At 47.0% G+C, this 14,367-nt stretch overlaps 2 protein-coding genes across 15 annotated transcripts in view; one reads left to right on the top strand and one right to left on the bottom strand.

Annotated features, from left to right (window-relative positions):
* Positions 1-14,367, top strand: part of LOC123609586 (DLA class I histocompatibility antigen, A9/A9 alpha chain-like) — a 592,486-nt gene that overhangs the window by 325,806 nt on the left and 252,313 nt on the right. The gene's annotated exons all lie outside the window — the stretch shown is intronic.
* LOC123609590 (DLA class I histocompatibility antigen, A9/A9 alpha chain-like) overlaps positions 1-14,367 on the bottom strand; it is a 400,187-nt gene that overhangs the window by 244,458 nt on the left and 141,362 nt on the right. The gene's annotated exons all lie outside the window — the stretch shown is intronic.

Genomic DNA, 14,367 nt, shown 5'->3' with positions numbered 1-14,367 from the left:
GTTTACCTATTGAACTGTCATTGCATTTTTTTCCACTTTCAGTTCTAGAATGTCAATTTGGTCTTCTTTGTACAGTCTACTCCTAATTCAGATTTCCCTTCTGCTCACCCTTTGATAACTTGATCTTCTTAAATTCTTTCAACATATATTTATTCATTTTTGGATGCTCATGGCTGGGTTTGGTGCTGATTGCAATATCTGGGAATCGTCACACAGGGAACACGCTTGTGTTGACTTTTGCATAGTCACACATTTCTGTTTCTCTGCCTGTCCTTTGAAATATGTCCTTTAAAAGTGGATTGTGTGTTTTAGTTTTAGCAAATCTGAAATCTATTGTCCCTTTTTTTTTCTTCGACGATTGTGTTTTTCCTAAAAGTGTTTCACGAGCATGGACCCCACTATGACGTGAACATTGTTGACTGGTGTTATCTATACCCAGTTTTTCCCACCTCCAGGGGCTGCATTTTATCCCGGGTCTTCAGTGAGACTCCCTCCAGCTGTGTGGTTTGGGGGTCAGTCAAGGGTTTGTGAAGGTTCTCCTTAGAGTTTGATCCTCACCTCTTCTGTGGTCATCTTTTTCCTGGTATTTCCCCCAAACTTCTAAATGTCCTCCAGCTACAAAGTCTGAACATCCTTCATCCATTATGGTCTTATCTTTTTTTTTTTTTTTCAACGTTTTTATTTATTTTTGGGACAGAGAGAGACAGAGCATGAACGGGGGAGGGGCAGAGAGAGAGAGGGAGACACAGAATCGGAAACAGGCTCCAGGCTCTGAGCCATCAACCCAGAGCCTGACGCGGGGCTCGAACTCACGGACCGCGAGATCGTGACCTGGCTGAAGTCGGACGCTTAACTGATTGCGCCACCCAGGCGCCCCTATGGTCTTATCTTTTAAGTCAACTCTGTGCCCTATGTGAGGCTTGAGCTCATGGTCCCAAGAACAAGAGTTGGATGCTTTATAAGAGACTCTTAAATACTGAGAACAAACTGAGGGTTGATGGAAGGTAGGGGGGAGGGGAAAGTAGTCGATAGGCATTGAGGAGGGCACCTGTTGGGATGAGCACTGGGTGTTGTATGGAAACCAATTTGACAATAAATTTCATATTAAAAAAAAGAAAATGATGGCAATTATTAGATAACCTTCTATATCTTGTTATAAAAAATAAAATGAAAAATAAAATGAGACCTCCCTCTGGTTCCTCCTGCGTTATCAACAGTGTCTCCTGAGCGTCCCCAAACCAGGCAGAGTGTGGTGCTCATCTAGGGATTTTGACCGAGATTCTATTCAGATTTCAGATCTCAACCCTCTGCAGCTCCCTTACTTTCAAATCTCCCCTTTAAATGTCCAGCTCCTTGGCACTGTGACTGCTGTCATCTGCCCCGTGAGCCACTGGGCTGCAGTTATGGTGGGGAGGGGAGCACCCAGAGGGGAGTAAGCTCTGAACTTGTGGTTCTCGTCCATTGTAGTGGTGGTTATACAAGAATAAAGTTCTCTTGTTTCTTCCTGCCTGCATTTACTTTTCATGGACTTCAAGTATTTATTTTAATGTTTTTGTTCAGTTTTGATAATTGTCTTCTGGGGAGGAACTAACTCCACCCCCTCCTCCTGCCATTCCCAAAGTCTCACCTGAGCGAGGATTTGGGGTGAAAAGGTCCCAGCCCATGATCTGATCTTGTGAGAACAAGGTGGATTCAGGCACCTGAGGTTCCGTGTTCAGGCATATCCAGCTGAAATGCGGGGAGGCCTGGGATCTGGGCACAAGCTGACTGCATATAACCCACAGTGACATAGAAGGACGCCCCTGGGCCACCTCTCTTCCACTGCTTCTATAGTATTAGCTAAAAAACGCTCTGTACATGAGAATTTTCTTACATTATCTGCACTGAGTCACCAAAAGGCAGCAAAGTTTGAATGGAGGCCTTGGAAGTGGTTGAGTTAAATCTGAAACAAGCACCGCCTTGTCCTCCATCGTCCTCAGAAGCTGCAATGACCATGACTCGCCCCATCTGATGGTTGCTTGTAGCCTTCATCAGGGAGACGTCCGTATTCTTCCCTGTGCTCTGGGCATTTGAGCTGGAGGCTTCTCTCCAGTTCTGAGGAACACCAGCCCTCGGAGATGTAAGTGCATTGGCATCATCAGATCCTTCTGAGTAACAAGTGTTATCCCCCCAAAGAAAAACGAAGGATTTCTCATCTCATAAGGGTTCTTCTCACATCACAAAGGTATGAAAAGTGTACAGAATCTTCCCTGGGGCATGGAAATGGCACAATTTCTTGAGGGCCAAGCTTGTACTCAGAGACCTCAGCAAACTGCACAAATAGTTGGTGGGCAGAAGACATGCTCGACAGCTGTTCTACACAAACCTCTGGGCTCTGAGAGACTTGACCACAGATCTGCCACCTGCTAGTGAAGCATGGTTCACTGATGGGATGGCTGGGTGTTCCCATGTGGCAAATGCAAAAAAGTGCTGTGGCCATCCACCAATGAGGGGAAGCTGCTACCAGCACCCAGCAATGGAGACTCGGTGCATTTACGGTGACATGATTGACCAAAAGTCACACAGGCGACAATGACTGAAGCTCATAGATTCATCAGCTTTTCTAAATGGAACTGTTGATTGTCAGGCCATGTGACTTTTGAACACTGAATTTGAAGGGCACATCACATGGTGAAACCCCATATAAAAAGGGTGAAGGAATTTAGACTAACATTTATGGTCCACATTTCATGCCCAGGAGAATGGATTTCAGGAACAGCACCAGACTTACAACATCAGTATCTGCATTTTTAACAAGATCTTCACAGAATTTGCTTACGTGCTGGAATGTCAGAAGCACGGTTCCAGGACCATGTTCCTCAAGGTGTGGTCTCCAAGCACCTGGGGCACCGCTTAAGAGCACATTCACAAGCTCTGTCCCAGAGGTGCTGCGTCTGATTCTCTGTGGTTAGATGCACCCAGGAAGGTGCCTTGTCAACAAGCACCTAGGTTCTCGTGCACTCGAAGCTTCAGGACTGTGCTGTAGATGGTGGGAAGTCTGGGCAGGGCTGGGCTGTGGGCTGTGGATGGGACAATGATGTGAGGCACCTGGAACACACCCGCTGAGTCTTCTCCCAGCAGCCAGTGTGGCAGAGACGTCTGACACATGGACAACACAAATGTCATGCTCTCCTTGTGAGTCAACTCATGTGATGGCAGGGAGTCTGTCACATTTGTCTCCTCATGGGTGCCCAGTATGGGTGAAATGCGGCTCTGGTAATAAACACACTTCTGTGAAGGTGTCATGAGAAGCCATGGGGGAGCATGTAAAGTTCAAGGATACAGGGTCTGCTGATCCTTGGTCCACTGAAGATAAAGAATGGCACTATTTTCCCTGTGAAGGAGTCCTGAACAGTAGCATGGTGACCTCATGAAAAGATACACCCTGGGCTCACTGGGGTGTCATTATTGAGCTCCTGCCTGGTCCCTGCTGAAGAGTCACATGGAGATGGCTCTCAATCCCTGTCCTGTGCCTCATCTGTATGACTTCTGTCACAGGACAATGCCAATGGACATGGGCCCTCGGGGAGGGAGGGCACAGTCTGGGCCTGCCCCCTCCCTGGATGTCTTCTCTCCCCAGGCCTGTTGCTGTGGTGTCTGCTCTGCATCTGGGGACCCATGTATCACCTGGGCACCAGGCTAGAGGGCTGGACAGGCAGCAGGGTGGGCTGGGAGAGCAGACTCCACAAGCAAAGGACAGCTGGAGCCCAGATGGGTTCTGGATAAACAGTCTACAGGCTGTGTGATCTGAACATGTGAAGGATTTTGCCTGAGTATCTGCTTCCTCGTTATGAGTTCTGTGTGCTAGAATCTTCCTTGGATGCATCATTATTAAGAAGATGTACAATCGTGCATGGAGCGCCCTGGGTCCCAGAGTCTCCTGGTACATTCTCGTCACTCTCATGTGGCCACATAGAAGGGTCACGATAGCTGTCCTTCCTTGTCCCTGGTGTAGCTGTCTGTGCTATCTATTGCTCAGGTCAAGTGCACCCTGGAAGCACGTGATTCTCCTTCTGACATAAGGTTGAAGGTCAATAGTAGCTTAACACTGCATCCCAATGCTGACCTCACTCACCTCCCTTATCTCCTCATGCAGGCCTCTTGCATCATCACAAGAAGCAGGATGAGCACAGTACATCAGATTAGTTGGGGGCAGTGATGCATAATTTGACTACAGTATACTCTTAGGATTCTTCTCTTTTTTTGTAGTTATTGTTGTTAATTTATTACTGTGCCTAACTCATAAATGAAACTTGATCATAGGTGGGAACGTACAGGAAACATCATAGGACATGTAGGGTCTGGTACTATCTGCCATCACAGGCAGCCCCTGGCGTCAAGGAACATATTTCCTGCGAAGAAGGGGACTACTTTAGTTCAGTACTTTTGCGATCTCCCCAAAGCATCTATGTTTTCTCCGTTCTTGGGGCACCTGAGTGGCTCATTCAGCTGAGTCTCTTAATTTCAGCTCAGGTCACGATCCCAGGTGGGTGGGATTGAGCCCCAAGTCAGGTTCTGTGCTGAGCATGGAGCCTGCTTGAGTTTCTCTCTCTTTTCCTCTGTCCCTCCTTCTCTCTCACACATAAATAAATACATAAATAAATAAATAAATAAATAAATAAATAAATATTCTCCTTTCAATTCATCTTGACTTTGGTCACATTATTAGACTTAGAAATGTCCCTGGATCTGATTGTGCCCATGTGTTTCTTTGTTAGTCTGTCAGGTTGGAGTCCCTCATGTTCTGGCTGGAAAATAATGGAGAAGGTGTTATGTGCTGACTGAGTTCAATGAGACGACAGCTTCCAAATCTCTAATCTCTCACAAGGTTTCCCAAAAACGAGTTAATCAAACTCCAGAGAAGGAACGAAGATGCCTTTTGGTGCAAGAACCATGAGTCCCTCTCCCTGGACCCTGAGCATGATTCTCAGGAATCCTTAGGACCTCAGGAAAGCTCTTGTCTCCCAGGCCTGTGGACAGTTCAAGCGCCAAGGACGTTCCACAAAGTGGGGAGGAGGAGAAGGTGCTAAGGAGCTGGCCGTGTCTCTTACACAGAGTGGGAAGGAAAAGCACCTCCTCATTCATGATACGCAGTGTAAACTCCCTCTCTACGGTGCCACAACGGGCTTCACCTTGGCTTGTCCTGGATGCTTCCTCCCTGTGCCGTGATGTGTCCCAGATGCCCGTGCTGCTCTAAGTCAGCTGACACGGGCTCTGGAAGAAGAAATGAAAGACAATTTGTTCACCGTGGAGTCAAGTTCATTTAAAAGAGGAAGAAGGGACACAAAATATGACCTTCAGCCGGTCCCACCGTGAGGTGAACTCATTCAGGGAATGTCTTCCTCAGAGGTCCTTGAATTTGAGGGATGTGTGTTGTTTGTTGGGTCACTTTGAAAAGCTGTCAAGTGAACTGCAGCAAAGAGCAAGACCTTTCAAATGAAGGGACATTGGGTTTCATCCTGATTTTGTGTCCAAGTTGTGCAACATGAAGAGATGATAAAAATTCTCTAGATTCAGTTTATCATGACAAAAAGAATTGATCATAAGTGATGTGAGTAGAAAACAGTGCTCCTTTAGTTTCTCTATAATTTTCCCACATTTTAATGACCGTGAATGACATGTCTGTGAGTTGCATTCCCAGTATAGAACTTGCTCTCTTCCTTCCCTGTATGGCAATGACCCACAATCTCACACTACGTTATAACCTCTGCTCTCTTACAAGGTAGACAGGACAACAAGTGTCTACATCAGATTCCCTTCTGAACTCTGAAATGCTCCAGACTCTGCATCACGTCCGTCTTCCTTGTGATTTCAGGAAGTCTGTTTTCAAGGGCTGGGGACACAGCTCTGGGGGCTGGAAGATGCACCCACTTCCTCCTGGAGGGAAGGAAAGGACCGTGGTTCCATGACCCCAGACATCACTCTGAGAGTGAGAGGCTCCTCCAGCCTGAGAGACCAGCACTGTTGGCATCTGTGAGGGGCCTTGGATAAATGGCCTCTCTCCTCACTAACAAATGGAGACAGCAGAATAAGGTAGCCGGAGGTTCAGTGATCCTTTCTGGCCCGAGAGCATGGAAGTTGACAGGCATAGCTGGGTGTGAGACCCACAGGGCTTCCTCACAAGGAAACCTGGATCAGTCACACCCTCACTCCATGGTGGCAGCAAGGGCACAGGACAGCCCTTGGTTTGAAAGGGAAGCCCTGGTCCATTACTATTCTGTTTAGAATTGAACAGTTTACTTCTCTGTAATGTTCTGTCCATGTGAAATGACTAAAACTTTCAGAATTTCTAAAAAAGTGGAAGGGCATTTTATTCAAGCCATAGTGAGGACAGCTGCCCGGATACACAATCCTCACAAAGAAGATAGTGCTTCGAAGGAAGGGATATTTGTGCAGAGTATTTGTGTTTTTATGGAAAGTGTCAGAAACCATCACAATGAAAGATATTCCAGAACAACTTATGAACATCAACTCTCTGAAAAAAGTTTATTTTCCAAACATTTACCTCTTCCAATTGCACAAATTTCTTTAAGGTGACTCTAGCAGGTTTGATATCATTTTCAGCTGCTTTTGCCATCTTAGCACTGCTTGAGGCCAGTTCTGCTAGGTATCATGGTTTCCATCCAAATATTCAGAGAGTATTACTTAATCTTCTTAGAGGTTTATTTAATTATTTATCTATTTTTAAATTATTTTTACATCTGACTTTGTGGAAGATAAATGCCATCAGTATACATTTTATTTATCACTTCTCATACCCATGATTAGAATTTGCCATGTACATTCACTTAATTTACAATGTCAAAAAATGGGCACCTGGGTGGCTCACTCAGTTAAGCATCAGACTCTTGATTTTGGCACAAGTCATGATCTCAGGGTTGTGGGATCGAGCCCGGAGTATGGCTCTGTGCCAAACATGGACCTGCTTAAAGATTCTCTCTCTCTCCCTCCCTCTGCCCTGCTCCCCTGCTCTCTCTCTCAAAATAAATAAACATTGAAAAACTGAAATGTCAAAGAAGCTACCACAATTGTAATAGAGGAATTAAAAATAGTTTTTTTTTCAATTTGAGTAGAGTTGACACATAATGTTACATTGGTTCCAGGTGTACAAGGTAACGTATGACAAGTTCACACACTGTGCTCTCTCCACCACAGGTGTAGCTGCCCCGACACATCCTGTTACAGTGTCGGTGACTGTTCCTCATGCTGTGCCTTCTATTCCCGTCACTTCTTCATTCCCTAACTGGAGCTGTGTTCCTGCTCCCCCTCCCCGCTGTCCCAACCCCCTCACCCTCCTCTCTGGGAACTAACTCAGATGTTCATTTACATACATGTGAATACAAAGTTTCCTGAAGTAAATATTTAAAGTGATTTATTTGAATTCACATTTCACTGTATCATCCTGAAATCACTGAATACATGACTTACGCAGTACCAAGTTAGAATATCCAGAAATTTCTCTAAAACTTTGTGTGAGACCCTGAACTTTGTGGCCACACTGGCACCATGGGTACACGTGTAACCGTGTCACATCTTGTTTGAGCACTGATGACTACCTTTGACGCACTGGATTCTCAGATCAACAAAACCCTCCTTCTTACACATCTTCAATTAGTATTTAAGTGATGAAAACACATTCTCATGACATAGTTGAAACGACACTGATAATGATTTTTTGCTTGATTTATAACTTGTCCAAATACTTGTCTTATTCTGGCAGACACACGGTTTGCAGCCAGCAGCACAGTGACAGGGGCCACAGGGAGATGTGCTGCTCACAGTCCGGTCACAGTCTTCATTCACTATGCAAAATGCTCTGCTTCACTGCACAGTAGATAGTGTGACTTCTGATGGCACTTTTTCAATGTTGGTTGCTCTTATCAGCCCTGTAAGGGTTATTATACAAACTTTTACTAATCCAATGACTTGCTGTGTGAAGGTAATTTATAGTGTTCTTCACATTGTTCTTCTTGATTATTGCTAATTGTTCGTTGCATTCTGAGCACTGACAGCATGTGCTTAGCACGTTCTCTTTCACACAGCTTTGGAGCATGATTTGCACGTAATATTTACATGGTTAGCGAGAGTAAGACACCAGTGAGTTTTGAAAAAAAAAGCAGGGATTTTTTTTAAAGGTTTTGTTATGCAATATAGTGTTTCCTTTGAACTTGATCTTACACAATGTGGAAGCCATTCCCACTCATTATAAGGTTTGTACAGTATTAGATGCTCTGTGACACGGCAGGTTGTGATTCATTGCTAGTGTTGTGGCTCCCTGTTCCCTCTCAGACCTGGAAGATTCATGACTAGTATATTTCAAAGCAAAGTTAAAAGGTGTTGAAACTTTGTCACTTCATTCTTACTGTGTATTCTTAGTATTTTATTTATATTCTTGAATCTGTATCTATTATTTCCACAAAAATTGCGGCAGACTGACACTGAAAACAAAGGAAAAGTTATGCAACATGAGAGTAATGATAAGTTGAAGACTCTCCTAATCTCAGAGGGAAGAAATACAAACCAGGTCCTTGTCCAAAGTGCCTTTGGATCACGTCTGCCACGTCAGCTCTTCTGGCACACCCAGCCCCCCCCGCCTGCCCTGCATATTTTGGACCTCTGGCCCCACCCCAATCCCATGAGATGCTTCCTTAAAATACACCCACCTCTCTCTTGATGCACGTATGTTATTGTGTCTGTTTCTCTGAGCACCCTGACTAACACAGTACTGTTAGGGGCACGAAGGATAGGGACCTACAAAAAAGAAAACTCACCATTGTCATGGAAAGTCCAGTGGCAAGTGGTGAACATGCAATCATGTGATGCTCACTGGCCACGGCTGCACGTGAGCAGGAGCTACTCACCTTCCATGGGGTGCAGCTGAGAGGGGGTGTGGCAAATTGTCCCTGAGGAAGTAACATGTCAGCAGACACCAGAGGGAGGCCAGACCACAGATTGTGGCAGGGAGGTGGGGAGAGTGTGCCACATGAAGGAAGAAGGAGGGATCAAAGGTCCTGGGGTGGGATGGACTAGATTGGGGACAGAACAGGAGCAGGGACTCTGGGACAAGAAGAGCTGCAGGCTGTGCCTTCTCTCGGGGCATCCCTCCCTCCACCTGCACCTCCTCCTACACACTCATCACCTGGATCCTGGGTGACTTCCAGGGCCTTACAGTTGTCACATAGCAGAGCTGGGAGGCCCTGGGCCTTCCAGCCTCATGGCTTTGTTCTAGAGATAAAGAAGCCTTAGCCACAGAGGGGAGTGGTTTCCCCAGGAAACAGAGGTGTGTGGGGGGGCCAGAAGCCCCTGACTCTGAGGCCAGTGCCTTTTCCACAGTGACAGGGAGGGTGATGTGAAGGAAGGGGACCTTGGTCAGGAGAACGGGGGGACTAGCAGGGGTTGAGATGCTACAAGATCACACAGGGGACCTGGGGAGGGTCCCATTCCAGGCTCCTCACACTTCACTCTGAGCCATGAGAACATTCCTAACTGTCCCCCACTCCTCCTGATGCCTCCACGTCTTCAAGCCCTGCTCAAGATCAGCTTCTTCATGGCACTTTTCAGATATGGAGGAAGATTTCCTTTTTAGTTCTCTAAATTATACCAGTGCATGATGGGTGTGAGATTTGAATATCACAATCACTTGTGTGAGGAGAGGGGGTCAGGGAAGAGTGTTGTGTAATTGCCTTCCCATTCTTTTATGTTGTGTGCCCTACTCTCCTACTACACAACACACACGCACACACGCTCACACTCCTTCCCCACACATGGATAACTAGGTCCTCAGTAAGTATGGAGCTTCCTCTGAACGCACTGGTTCCTGCTTCAGGAATGCACTGTGTTCAGTATTTCTCCTCAGCTGTGTCTCAGTCACCTCCAGGAGTCCCTGCATTTAGTGCCTTGGGCTCCATGGGTGACCAACCCTTCATCTGCCATGACAGTGAGAAGATGAAGACAAAGTCTTTAGTCCAGGGGTTGATGGAGGAGCCAAGGCATTTTGATGACAAGACCAAGTTCTTCACAGGCCAGAGGAAGAGTAACCACGTAAATCTGAGAAATGTGCAGTGATACTACAACCAAACCACTGAGCACAGTCTGAACAAAGAGCACCCACGAAAGCAGGCAGGTTGGTGCCAGGAAGAAAGCAGAAGGCACCTTGCAGCCGACATCAGCCCAACCCCAAGGACGTGAGACCCTCTTGTCAGGAATGCCCCTAGTGGCAGCTGGGACAGGCAGGTATGCACAAGCTGTCACTGGAGAGTGAAGGTGGCTACAGTCTGGTCAGAGGGGCAGGGTCTTCGTGTCACTAATTAGCTAACTGACTAAGCCGACTCAGTGGGTCAGGGACACTTCTTTAGGTCACTGTAGGCTGGGCACCAGAAAGGATGACCTACTGTTTGACTTCATAGAGCTTACAATTAAGATGGGGAAGCAGCCATACTTCTGTGATCACGTTATTGAGCTTGTGAGGCACACTGAGAGATCCTGAAGACAGGTACCTCCTTAGATATCAAATGAAAAGTAGAGAAATGGTCACAGAGTCGATAGGCCAGACACCCCAGTGAGAAGGGAAAGTGTCATGAAGGAGGTGGAACTTTGTGTAGAGTCTGATGTGTGTGTGTTTGATTTGGGTTGATGGGAGAGGGGTGGGGTTCCAAGCAGGGAGAGGTTAGGGTGGGCAAGGTGTGGGGTGAAAGTGGACAGAGTGATTTCAGGGCATCGGTTATAGTTTAATAATTTCTAGTAAATGTCATGAGAACTTAGCATATGAAACACGGAAGAGATTTGCATGTGGATTCATGGCATAAATCAGCGAGAGGCTCAACTAAAGCTGAAGAGGGAGGCTGCTCAGATTTTACCACGAGATCCATACAGAAGCTTGAATTCAACAGTTTGCCAGATGGTTTGGTTACAGGCACCGAGAGTCCTGCCTTCTAAGGGCTCACAGCACAGGAGGAGAGAGACATTGTGCAGTGAAGTTTGGTACTGTGTGTAAGTAGTGGACCAGGATCTTTTGTAAAGCTTTCTCAGTAAGTGGAAACACATCTAAAGAGAGATGCTCCCATGATTCTCATCATGTAGGAAATGACAAACATTTTACGAGCTGTGTGCAGGAACTGTTGGAGGACCAACATATATCCTTCTATTATATCACAAGATCATAGTCTACAGGGTGAATGTTCCCTGCAGAGCAGCCCAGTGGGGTGGTGCAGGGACAAAAGCTGGAGGGCCTCTGCTGGCATGCTCTGCCCTGACTGACACTGCCTAGTCCTGGAGAGGAGTTGGGCAGGCCCCCAACCCTGCAGTTCACTGTGACTTGGGGTTCCAGGAAGACACAGGACCGTGGGTGGTGGCAGGATGGCTAGGACAATGACAACCACCTGAGTTTGGACATGGACCTCTGCCATCTGTGGTCGTCTGATCATTGCCTGCTATCCTGGCACATGGGAGGCCAGTAGGCATCGTGGTTTGTAGTAGATGCTTTAGAAGGCTTTGCCTTAGCCCTCCCTGTTTTGTCTACCACAGACCCTACCAGAACACATGTGACCCACCACCCCCTCTCTGACTGCCAGGTCACCCTGATGTATGGTGTGCCCTGGGCTTCCGCCCCGTACATATCACCCTGACCTAGCAGTGTGCCAGGGAGCACCAAACCCAGGACAAGAAGATTGTGGAGACCAGGCAGAAGAGGATGGAACCATCCAGAAGTGCTTGGCCATTGTGCTGTCTTCTTGAGAGGAGCACAGATTCACATGCCATGTGTAACATGAAGGACTGCATAAGCCCATCACCATGAGATAGGATAAGGGAGGGGATGAGGAGTGGAGCCACATATCAGGGAAACAGGAGCCCTTCTAGAGACTTGCAGCAGAGGCCAGGCACAGAGACACCCCTCACCTTTCCTTTACTCCTCAGATCCATTTTCCCAGCCACTATGCTCATCGAGAGGGCATCTGCTGACCAGGTTCTCCTTGGAGCTCTCATCACTGGGGTTGTTTGAGCAGCAGTTCTGATGGTCGGAAGTAGAGTTGCTGGAGGTGTGCTCTAGAACAACAAGAACTCGGGTGGGGAAGAGGTCCAGGTTTCTTCCTTCTGATCTAGAACTTCCTAACCTCAGTGTTCTGTTCATTCTGAAGGTAATGTGGCAACATCCTTCTGTGTAGCAAAGCCTGGGGTGGGGGGTTGGGGACAACCAGGGTGGGAGAGCAGTTAGAAGAAGGTGAGAGGCTGAAGACCTGCTGGACGCCCAGAGTCCCAATACCAGGTGGGCAGTGCACATGGCTGCCACTGGATTCCAGAATCTCAATCTAAGGTCACATCTCCCACTCACTTAGGAGAGCTCCAGGAGCAGGCATGCTGAGATCCAGAAAGTACTAGAGTCCCTAGGGAGTGGGATTCTTTCTAGTGAGACAAATATTCTCTGGTGTTTCTCCCTCAAGATACTAAAATTTTTAAAATGATGAAGTGGGAGTGAGCCATTCCCTGGGTGAAATGGCAAATGTGAAGGGAGTGTGTTATGTGTATGTGTGTCTGTCTGTCTGGGTGGGTTCACAATCCCATAGAAATGTGTATGGGTATTTGTGTATGGAGGTTTGTATAGATGTGTATAATTGAACATACATATGGGAGAGAGAGAGAGAGAGAGAAAGAGAGAGAGAGGGCACCCACTGCTCTGAAGATTCCTCAACTGTACCTCCACACTGGCCATTTCATGGTTGCCTCACCACCAGCCCATGGGATATATGTGACGGAACAACTCTTCATCTGCAGGAAGTGAGAGGGGCTCAGGCTGATGAGTGACAGGGAGAACTGGTACTTGTCATGTAGGAGGAAGAAAACAGGAGCTACATTGGTGGGACTCTCTTCCTCCCCAGAGTTCTGGTTTAAGGGATTTGCATGAATTGATTCATTTCAACCTCATAATAGTCCCATGAGATAGGGAAAGCTATCAATTCCAATTTATAGGCAAGGAAATCAAGATCACTCAGAAGTTACATGACTCAATTGGCTGAGCCATGATTCTAACAAAGCAGTCAGACTCCTGAGCCCAAGAGCCCACCGTTTTTTGTTTGTTTGTTTGTTTTGTTTTGTTTTTCATTCCTGGACACTGTTCACCTGCTGCATTAAGAGTCACCTCATTCTATGGCTCTGACAGCTTCTCCTCCTCCAGAACTGAGTCTTGTGAAGGGTATGCATTTCTCACAGTCCCTATAAGTAAGTCCATGGGGTTTGAAGTGACAGAAGAGTTGGTTCTACATTGGCTGATGGAGTTGGTTTGCTGCAGATGGTGGGAGAGAGGGTCATACCTGGGCTGTACGGAGTCCACGGTGTGTGCATCTGGGCTGTGAGGTGGGCTGTCCACAATGCTGAGGGGGAAATACCAACTATGGGGTTTGGGGCAGAGTTTCTTCATCACTGTTCTATTCACAGCCCAAAAGTACAGCCCTGTGCAGGCCTGAGAGACACTGGGGTGGCCATTCATGTCCTTCTAATCCCTGCTGTCCCTGTCTTCTCTGTTTCTAAGTGACCTCCTGGTGATACCTGCTCTCCAAGGTGAGAGGTGAGGCCAAGTCTAGCCTCACTCTCCTCAAGGTACTTCCTCCTATCCTGCCTTTCCTCACTCATGGGGCCTCCCAGATGCAGGAAGAGCAAAGAACTTGACATTCACGTTGTAAAGAGAACAGGATGTCTGTCTTCAAGAAATGGAAAGCCTGCCTTAGGGGGAGGACTGAGAGTTCCCTTGTTGGTTGGGCTGGGGGTGCTGGATGTAGGCAGAAGGCTGAACTCGGTTTCTGGTCTTTTTAATGCAGCTCCTGGCCTCAGCAAAGCTTGTAATTTGAGCAGATAGTAGAAAACTGGCAAGGTGGTATATGATCCAACATCACCACTGCCACATTTCATTGGTTAGAGAATTTTCCAGGTCCCACCCTCACTCAGTGGGAGGAGACTCCCCAAGACCAGTGGACCAAGAGGTGGAGCCCATTGGGCTTTATTATAGAATCTGTATGCAACAGGGTGTTCCAGTTGACACATGGCAGGAATGGAGGTTACCACATTCTCTAAACTGGGTGGATTCATACACAGGTGCCCAATCACTGAACAAGACGATTATCACTCTGAGTGTCTCGTTGGAGAAGAGAACTGCACAGCTGAGCTGTGTTATTAAAGCAGAGTTCTAGATACAAGATTCACATTATCGTTTGGAAAGGTCTGTCTCAACTTTGTCGAGCCTCAGAGGTCATCTTCTCTGAACACTTCACCCTGGACTTGTCAGACCTTCTAAACCTCTAGGAAAGCATTATCACTAAACTGAACTTTTTCTTTTTGCTT

This window comes from Leopardus geoffroyi, chromosome B2, assembly GCF_018350155.1.
Source record: "Leopardus geoffroyi isolate Oge1 chromosome B2, O.geoffroyi_Oge1_pat1.0, whole genome shotgun sequence".
Lineage (NCBI taxonomy): Eukaryota > Metazoa > Chordata > Mammalia > Carnivora > Felidae > Leopardus > Leopardus geoffroyi.
The sequence above is the reverse complement of the archived record's forward strand: the minus strand, read 5'-3'. Positions and strand labels throughout refer to the sequence as shown.